The following is a 10,005-nucleotide window of genomic DNA, read 5'->3' as shown; positions in this document are numbered from 1 at the left end:
GTATTTACAATCAAAGTTGTATTTATCTCATGTTGATGTAGTGACAAGGTCTCAGAAGAGAACAGCCTGACAAGACTCAGGCCTCAAGGGTAATTGCACACTAGGAACATGTACAAACAAATTTTCTTTGGGTCAGCTATTTTTTGAACAAATATATTTTCTGAAGGAAATTCTACCTTATTTCCCAGAAAAAATTAACTATTTTCATGGTAAAAATTGACAACAAGCCCCCTTCTCTCTAAGCCACAAAGATTTCTTTATGCCATTTCTGCTCCCTAAACAACAGTTGGTCATAGAGATTATGTTTCAACTTTTTAAATAAACCTCTTCATGCACAACAATGTGACAGGGCATCAAGTTCCACCAATACCAAGCAGTACAGGAAAAAATACCATTGTCTGCCCAAGACAGAGTAAAAAGGCAGATTTCCACATTGGGCTGAACTCCAAGAAGAGTCTGAGGTTTGTCTAGGAGGAAGACTTCTTACAAAGCCCTGTTAGCAAAATACATAAGTCTTCTATTCTTACTGTTAACCTGTTACGTGTATTCACATGTTACAATATTACAAAACGTCCTTTGCTTACTGCTAGAGAGATTCTGTCCCTTGCTTACACAGAAGACTATCTTCCTGGAGTCAGGAAAATGACATCTTTTTCTTTTTTCCAGCCTTTCTCAAAATGGTCATTTGCTTCTGAAAAAAAACCAAACCAAACAAACAACAACAACAACAAAAAAACCCCACAAAAAAAACCCCCAAAACCAAACCCCACCAAAAAAAACTCCGCTTCTCTCTTCTTATCCTAGAGCAGAATATATAGGAAACTATTCTGGAATAAAATAGGAATTTTCACTTCTCTGAACTGCTTTATTTGTTAGGATGCATAATAAACACTTTACAGGCATTTCTCTGTTCCCTTTACATTATTCTTGCCTGAGGCCTGTTTCTCATTCACCACCATGTGGCTTCTCAACTGTAAAACATTCAATTCACCCATAACAACCACATAATTAATTAACCCCTTTGGTCAGGGGGGGTCTGTACAGGGAATTCTGGAAAATTCTAGGTATTTTAGTTACTAATATACATCAACATTATTTATGGTACAGGACCACTGGCAATTCAGGCAGCCTAAGGACACACTCTGCCAGAATGCAATAATTACAGATTGTATCAGTGACTCACCAGTCCTTGGCAGGCTAAGAACTCAGATTCTGGACGTGTTTTTCTTCACATCCAAATCCTCTTCTGTACTCTATGAACTCAGAGGGGCTTGTCCAAAATTTTGTAGAACTAGGAACCTCCTGAGGCCCCAGGGTGGGGAGAAGTAGGGGGATGTGTCACCTCTTTACCAAATTCCTTAAATATCTAAAACCAGAGATAAGTGTGGTACCAGTTAAGAGGGAAGAATAGGAAGGCAGGACAGCATCAAGTAAAGCAGTAGTAACAGATAACACAAAAGTGTGCTGCACCAGCCATTTCTGAAAGAGGAAGCCAGTTACAACATAACCTGCCCTTCCCTTCTGTGGGACAAAGATTAAAGTCACGTATTGCATCTAATGAAAGAAGTTTCATTCTTTCGATCTAAGTAATACATTAGCACATTCATACATCCAGTACCTCTAGTTAACATTCTAGAGCAGAAGTCAACCACCTATTCTTAATGTCAGAAAAAAAATTTTAGAAGGTATGAAATTATGGATCAGACAAACATATTTGTGCTCTTGTTACAGTTTATAGTAGAAATAAAATAATATTGGTTGTAAAATTCTAAAATGGACAAATTAAGAGTTAGAAGGGGCTCGGGTAGACTAAAACTCTGGAAATAAGTAACTAGTTAAGACACAGCAAGTAGAAAGCTGTGCGGATCCAGCACTTGCCACTCGCGGCGACGAGTATAGGCAAGTTTGGTATTTGGTATTGGGCGCTGGTCGTAAGACACAGCAAGTAGAAAGCTGTGCAGATCCAGCACTTGCCACTCGCGGCGACGAGTATAGGCAAGTTTGGTATTTGGTATTGGTAATCGGCCGAATATTGGTTTTGTGTGTGCGTGTGTGTGTGTGTAAGAGCGCGCAAATATAAGTGTCAGCATGCTGCCTTTTAAGACCTTTAGAGCTCTGTCTTGTAATAGCAAGGATATCCCTGAGGATTCACCTCTAGGTTGTCTGTTGAAACATTGGAAAGAAGGCAATTTTGGACAGGAGTTACGGAAGAAAACCTTGATTGATTACTGTAATCATGTGTGGCCTGAATATGAAACGGGGGGTATACAGTGGCCACGAAATGGAACATTAACCCCTGAAATATTAAGTTCTATGATGAGTTTTTTGCGAGAAACTGAGAAATGGGATGAAATTCAGTATTTGGATTTGTTTTAATATCTAAAAGAAAAACCTGACTGAAAAAAAAAAAAAAAAAAAAAAAAAGAGAAAAAAAAAAAAAAAAAAAAAAAAAAAGAGAAAAAAGAGAAAAAAAAAAAAGAACAAGAAAAAAAAAAAAAAAAAAAAAAGAGAGAAAGAAAAAGCATGTGGATTGTTGGTATTAAAAACCATGGAAGTAGAATGTGATAAATGTCCTGGTTGTAAAGAGCGTAAGATACGATTTTCGGAGGAATAGGAGGATGTGTCTTTGTTGGTCTCCACGAGCGCGCCGCCGCTCCCACCTCCTGAGGCTCCCCCGGTAAATACGGCTAGGGTCCCTCTTCCTTCCTCATCCGAGGAGGGGATAGAGCAGGAAGGATTGGGTTAATCAGCCGAGAACGCCGCTTGCGGAGCGGACTCGGAGAGGGAGGCTGGAGAAAGGAGGCGGTTTTTCGCAGCCTCAGTTGATGGCTCCGCTGCGAGAGGCAGTGGGAGCAGATGGAGGGAAGGTGATGAGAAAGGTTCCTTTTTCACCGAATGATTTAATAATATGGAAACAATCGGCGGGGAAAATCCTGAGAAAGTGGCTCGGGTTGTGAAAATGGTAATAAAAACTCAGAATCCTGATTGGAATGATTTGCAGATGTTGCTGGACACTATAGAAAAGGAGAAAGAGCGCCGGCGGCGTAGGGGAGGGGGGGGGGGAAGGCGCGGGCCTCTCCCCCGGCCACCCTGCACGGGCGGGCGGCTGTCTGCGTCGGGCGGAGCTCGTCCCGCTCGGGTCGCCAGGGTTGACGTCGGGGCCGGTGGGGCCCGGCGCGGCGACCAGGGAGGTCCCTGAAGGAGAGGTGGTGCTGGATTGGGGAAAGGCTTTGGGGGCTTTGGGAAACAGGGACCCCAGGTAAATCAAAAGTGGCAGTACCAGTAGTAGTGGAATTAAAAGAAGGGGCTCAGCCGGTGAGGATACGGCAATACCCCATCAGTCTGGAAGCTAGGAAGGGAATAGCCCCATGTTAACTTAGTTCTTAGGTTTAGGAATTCTGCAGGAGTGTGAATCTGAATTCAACACTCCTATCTTTCCGGTTAAAAAGCCTAATGTTAATTACAGGTTAGTGCAGGACTTAAGGGCAATTAATTCTATCACCAAAGATATACATCCCGTAGTGGCAAATCCGTACACATTGTTAACATCTGTTTCTGAGAAATTTCAGTGGTTTTCAGTAATTGATTTAAAAGATGCCTTCTTCTGCATACCCCTGGCACCTGAAAGCAGAAATATCTTTGCATTCGAGTGGGAAAACCCCGACACGGGACGGAAGCACCAGCTCACATGGACCAGGCTTCCCCAAGGATTTAAATCCTTGCCCACCATATTCGGTAACCAGCTGGCCAAGGAACTTGAGGAATGGAAGATTACCCAGGTAAAAGATTCGCCTTTCTCTTATGTGGTGTTGCAGTATGTGGATGATATTTTCCTGGGTACCACAGAACAGGGTCTCTGCCTCAAATTAACCATTGGACTATTGAATATGCTGGGACAGGCTGGATACCAGGTATCCAGAGAAAAGGCACAGCTGGTCAAACAAAAGGTCATCTATTTAGGATGTGAGATTTCACAGGGAGTTCGTCGTTTGGGAGTAAATCGCATACAAGCCATATGTGCAATTCCAGTACCCTGTAATAATCAGGAACTAAGATCTTTTCTAGGAATGATCGGCTGGTGTTGACTGTGGATCCCCGACTTTGGGCTGACAGCCAAACCACTGTATGAGGTTGTGAAGGAACCGAGATTTAAGTGGGGACCCACGGAAGATAAAGCATTTTGGGAGTTAAAACAGGCCCTCAAGGAAGCACCTGCCCTGGGCCTACCGGATCTAACCAAGGACTTTCAATTGTATGTACATGAGAGGCAAAAGTTAGCCTTGGGGGTGCTCACTCAGAAACTGGGGTCTTGGAAAAGACTGGTTGGGTACTTTTCTAAACAATTGGACTCAGTAAGTGGGGGATGGCCAGGATGCCTAAGAGCAGTGGCAGCCACAGTAATCCTGATCCAAGAAGCACGTAAGCTAACATTGGGCAAGCACATGACAGTTTATGTGCCTCATATGGTCATCACAGTATTGGAACAAAAGGGGGGCCATTGGCTCTCGTCGAGCAGGATGCTCCAATACCAGGCCCAATTGAGGGAACAGGATGATGTGGAGCTGAAAATAACAAATCATCTTAACCCAGCAGAATTCTTCAGGTCCACCCAGGAAGAAGGAGAGCTGGAACATGACAGTATGGAGGTAATCGAACAAGTGTACGCCAGCCGGAAGGACCTGAAGGATGAGCCACTGCCGGACCCTGATTGGGAACTGTTTACGGACGGGTCCAGCTTTGTGGAACGAGAAGCTGGCTCGGATGTTGCAGGCACGGAAGAACATCAAGGGTTGGTATGTGACCCCAACAGGACAGGTGATCCTGCCGGTGAGAATCATGAGGATAGTACTGGAAACAGAACACAATAAGTGTCACTGGGGTGTGGAGGCAATGGTAAAATTTTTGAAAAATGAAATATTCTCAAACCAGATGTTAACATTGGCAAAAAGAGTAAATGCAATGTGTCCGGTGTGTATCAAAAATAACCCAGTGGTAAGAAGGCAGGTACAAATGGGTAAGTTACAGGTAGGTCCCCAACCAGGAGATTATTGGCAAATAGACTTCTCTGAGTTACCAAAAGCCCAAGCATATAAATATCTGTTGGTGTATGTGTGCACATTCTCGGGATGGCCAGAAGCTTTCCCTTGCAGGACCAATCAGGCAAAGGAAGTGGTAAAAACACTCTTGAAAGAGATCATCCCTAGATTTGGGGTGCCGTTGGGGCTATCATCTGATAGGGGTCCTCATTTCACTGCAGGGATTGTGCAGGAGATTTCTGTAATACTAGGGATAACTTGGAATCTGCACACGCCCTGGAGACCCCAATCAAGTGGTAAGGTAGAGCGGATGAATCAAACATTGAAAAACCAAATTAAGAAAATTTGTCAAGAAGCAAAAATCCAGTGGCCGCAGGCATTGCCTTTAGCTCTGTTAAGAGTTAGGATTAAACCAAGGGAAAAGATAGGGGTAAGTCCGTACGAAAGTTCGTATGGCAAACTATACCATGCTGTTACTTACCAAGGGGACCCTCATCTGGTAGGGGATCAGGTGATATTAAATTATGTGTTGTCTTTGAATAAGACCCTTACAGCACTTAGAGGAGCGTTGCAGTGGAACCGACCGATACCCCTGGAAAATCTGGTCCACGACATCCTTCCAGGAGACCAAGTCTACATCAGGAACTGGTCAGTGGAACCACTGAAGGCTATAACCCGGAAGGAGGTAATATCTCCAGAAGAAGGGACGCCTCCACCTGCTTATCAAGAGGCTTAAAGGTTGAGCATCCTTGCGAAGGAATAATCGAAGGATGCTCAAAAGGGGGGAATTGTTACAGTTTATAGTAGAAATAAAATAATATTGGTTGTAAAATTTTAAAATGGACAAATTAAGAGTTAGAAGGGGCTCGGGTAGACTAAAACTCTGGAAATAAGTAACTAGTTAAGAATGAGCTAACCCTTACAAGAACAATGATCAAAGGAGAATAAGGAGTGTGTTGACCCCATCAGCAATACCATTAATCAAAAGGAGAATAGTTAAGCAAACTGATACCATATACCAAAGATCAAGATAAAATATTGTATCCAGGTGGTGGGCCAGGTGGTAATGACAGCTGAAACGGTAAACCGTGGATTTACAGTTTAAGAGATGACTATCTATTGTTATTTGTAAGATCTATGTGACTGTTTGTCTATTGTTATCTGCATGATCTATGTGACTGTTTGTGACTAAAATTTATGTAACTCTGTACGTGGCCTGTAATGAAAAAAGTATAAAAGCTGAACCAAAAATGAGGGTCTTCGGAACCCTGACTTTGGACGCTAGTCCTCAGGCTTCCCGGGCCCTGAATAAAGCACCGCATAAACTGACTCTGTTGGTTTGTGTTTTGGTTACGGGCAACACTCTGGTGCATCTCTTCTAAATTCATAATAATATCCTCCATGACATGGAACACCTCAGGTTTCAGCCTCAAAAGCTTTGTAACAAAACTGTCAAAAATTGCCACAACAGATAGAATTCAGGTCCTCCTGCTTTTTTTACAACCTTTGTGTAGCAAAGAGAAGGATCTATACTCCTCTTTCTATGGTGCTATGTCCCTGTGTGGGCTGGTGGCTTCCCAGCAGCTGGGAGCCAAATTGCCTCCCAGATGGGTTGCGTCTGGGTCCCACCACCCCAGCCAGGAGTCAGGCATGAGGGGATGTGGGTTGGCAGCTGGGAGGCAGCCCCTACACCTGGGGATTGGGAACCTGCTGGAGACTGGTGTGGGCCAAGGCCAGGTCAGGACATCAGTGCAGGGCCCAGCAGAGCTGAGGGGAGCTGGAGACTGGCTCTACTGTGGCTGGGCTCCCTGGGGAAGGGGATGACATGGAAGGATGGGGGAGGCCCTGAGAGACGCTGAGCAGGGCCTTTCAGTGCCATCAGGGTCCTGACAGACACTTCCAGCTGGTTGCAGGACCTTCACTGTAGGGACCTGGGTGGGCTGATAGTCCTTGAAGATACAAGGACCTTCACTTGGCCCTTGGAATATTCTGGGGAGTCAAAAATGGGGCACTGAGAGCTCTCCCAGCTAAAGATAGTTTTATTTAAAAGCAAATATCAAGAGGGATAACCAGAGTCTTTACTCAGTCTTCAGGATGGCTGTTGAAAGCAGTGAAGTGGTGAAATGCTCCTAGCCACATGAGGGGAAACTATCCATGCTCTTGTCTGGCAAAACAGAGCACAAACAGAGCATGGCCCTTCTGGCCCTGGAGTTGTCAAAAAAATCATGTCCAGTCACAGCCTTAGGAAACTGGTCGGCTTTAAAGGACTGCCTCCAGCCACAGTTTGAGACTGTCAGGGGTGAGCTAGAAGTACAAGAAAACTCTGACATGCCTTCTGTGCATCAAGTTCTTACTGGTAACATCAGCACTGCAGTTGTTCTCTGAAGTCAGGGTTGCTGTAGTGACATAAAAACAAGGTGTTCAGAGCTGTGAAAGATAGATGGTTCAGGGTCTAAAACATAAATAATAAAGTTAATTGACTACAATGGTTCCTTTGGCCTTAAAGATTGCTAAAATTCAAACTGCATTTTTCTTTTCCATGTTTGTAAGATTTGCTTCATCAGATAATATGAAAGTATTTCCATTAAACTAGTAATCAACATACTTGTGTTGGACACCCTGAGACTGTTATCTGAGAAATAACACAACCCTGGGCTGTTTTACTTTTTCCCTTTCTTTCCAGTTCTGCAGAAATCCATTTCTAGGCTTTGTAACTCTGCTTTGCCCCATTCGGTTGTTGTACTTGGAACTAACTCCTTATACAGTCTGTCTGTCTATTAATCTATCTATCTTCTTGGTTTTGGGTTTAAGCCTTTTGTATGCTCCTGTATGAAAGGCTTTCCCCTGGTCATTGTTACTTGAGTCAGTAGTTTTCCTGCTGTGACTCACTTGTTTTTTCTCTCTTCAGGAGAAGATATCAGGTTTCTGAGGTAGGATCCTCATTTTCTGAGCCACACTATTTGTCTTTACAAAGAATACCACCTTTATCCTGCACTGCCCAAAAGTGAGGCACTCCCACCTTTTGTTTCTAGTAGCATGATCTGCAGGATTTCTCTAATACATGCTCCATTTCCTCTGGAATGCACTTATCTTCTGGTGAGTCTTATCATTGTTAGCTGTCCAAAGATCATTAACTCTTAACTTTTCAGCTGTAACTGAGTTAACCTGATAGCCAATTCAAAAGAGAGGAACTGGGTAAAAGGTCTCCTCTGAACACTTGAAGAAAGGCAAAGGCAAGCAAAAGTACTATCAGTTAAAGGTAGGCAGGTACTATTGCCCATGTGGTGAGTATGAACCACCCCCACAACAGATGTGGGATGTTTAATTAAGGCAGAAGAAGAGGGAAAGGGATCAATGCATGTTGGCTTGGGGGAGTCAGCTACACATATCTACACACTGCAGGAAATTTTTATTCTTTTTCATCCTGCAGCTGTCCTTGGAAAGCTAGGCAACAACATGTTGTTATGGTAACCCACAGTTACTTCAGGAAGATCACAGCATGTGACATGTCTCATGTGATATACAAATCTCACCAGCCCACATACAGCACTGTAGTTTTCAGGCTTTACACAGTTAGAGACACCAAATGAGGCCATGACAGAAGTTATCAATAAAGCAGTCTGCTTTAACACAAATTACTTCATAATGATGTACCAGCAGAAAAAAAACACCAGTACCTTAGGTTAGATAATCTGGCAGTTTCTAGGTACCATCAGCTAACAACACAGCAAGTTTTTATCTTGATGTTAACTTTATTCCATAATTGTTTAATTGTATTTCTTTAATATCCAGGAGATGCAACTATGGATGAAGGATCTCTTAGGGTAGGCACAACTCAATTACAGAACAAAAATATCTAAGCCCTGTTCTAGAACTAAGGAATAGATCTATTATTGGTAAGGAACAAAGCACAGCAAATTAAAATAATTTAAACTATGGCAATATCATATTCAATGCAACTGAGAACAAAGACACATAACCATAAGCCACCAGCTGAGGTGTCTTATCTGAATAAAATATATTTGAAGTGCAGCAAAAGCTGCAACAGAAACTGTTCTACTAACCAGAAAAGTGAGAGAATTTTCTTCTAAAGCACTTCTGATAAGGACATGCCTTCTTCACATGCAGGACAGGTGCTTAGAAAAGGGCACTGAGCAGGGGAATTATGGTTAAAACTGCTGAATCTGTGCTGCTGAAAAAAATCCCAGCTATCAGTTTTCAGACTGCTTTGTACTTTTCTTAAGAAATCAGCATTCTAAAAATATTTCTGTTCATATAAAATTATGGCTTACCCCTCTCTGAGAATGTAATGCTGTTCCATCAATGTTTGTCAGTGCTGTGGCAGTTCATGGTTTCTAGGTGAAGTCAGAAAATTGAAACAGTTCAGGAGGAACAGAAGACAGATTGGAGAAAGGTACATGCACAGCTCACAGCACAGCTCAGACCAGGATGCAATGCTTGGGCCTGGACTTAAAAGGAGCTCTTGGGCCATACACAGCAGGTGTGTGGGTGATGGTCCCCAGTGAGACCAGTTAAGGTAATCAAAAAGAAAGTGCACTCCTGGCCCTGATATAAAATTGCAGTTAGGTTAGATATTAGGAAGAATTTCTTCACGGAGAGGGTGATTAGGCTATGGAATGGACTGCCCGGTGAGGTGGTAGATTCTCCGTCCCTGGAGACATTTAAAAAAAGACTGGATGTGGCACTCAGTGCCATGGTCTAGCAACTGCTCCGGTGGGTCAAGGGTTGGACTAGATGATCTCTGAGGTCCCTTCCAACCCGGCTAATTCTATGATTCTATGATTCTATGAAGTCCTGTAGATGCAGAGAGTTGTATGTTTTCCTCCATACACTTTTCAGGTGATGATAATGACTCTAGATCAGCTGAGGGACTGACAGTTATCCCAGAGGTATTTTTATCCTGGGAGCTTATTCAAGAATATTCTTCTAGTTAACCAAAACCAGTTCA

At 43.2% G+C, this 10,005-nt stretch overlaps 1 long non-coding RNA gene across 1 annotated transcript; it reads right to left on the bottom strand.

Annotated features, from left to right (window-relative positions):
• Positions 1 to 457: 457 nt before the first annotated feature.
• LOC115599860 lies at positions 458 to 9,392 on the bottom strand. Its single transcript, XR_003988654.1, has 3 exons — positions 9,329 to 9,392; positions 1,184 to 1,366; positions 458 to 493 (listed from the first exon to the last, which is right to left on the bottom strand). It is a non-coding gene; the product is annotated as an uncharacterized LOC115599860 (long non-coding RNA).
• Positions 9,393 to 10,005: the final 613 nt, after the last annotated feature.

The sequence above is a fragment of the Calypte anna genome, chromosome Z, assembly GCF_003957555.1.
Source record: "Calypte anna isolate BGI_N300 chromosome Z, bCalAnn1_v1.p, whole genome shotgun sequence".
In the NCBI taxonomy this organism is placed as follows: domain Eukaryota; kingdom Metazoa; phylum Chordata; class Aves; order Apodiformes; family Trochilidae; genus Calypte; species Calypte anna.
Note: the sequence above shows the minus strand (reverse complement) of the source record. Positions and strands in the feature narration are given on the sequence as shown.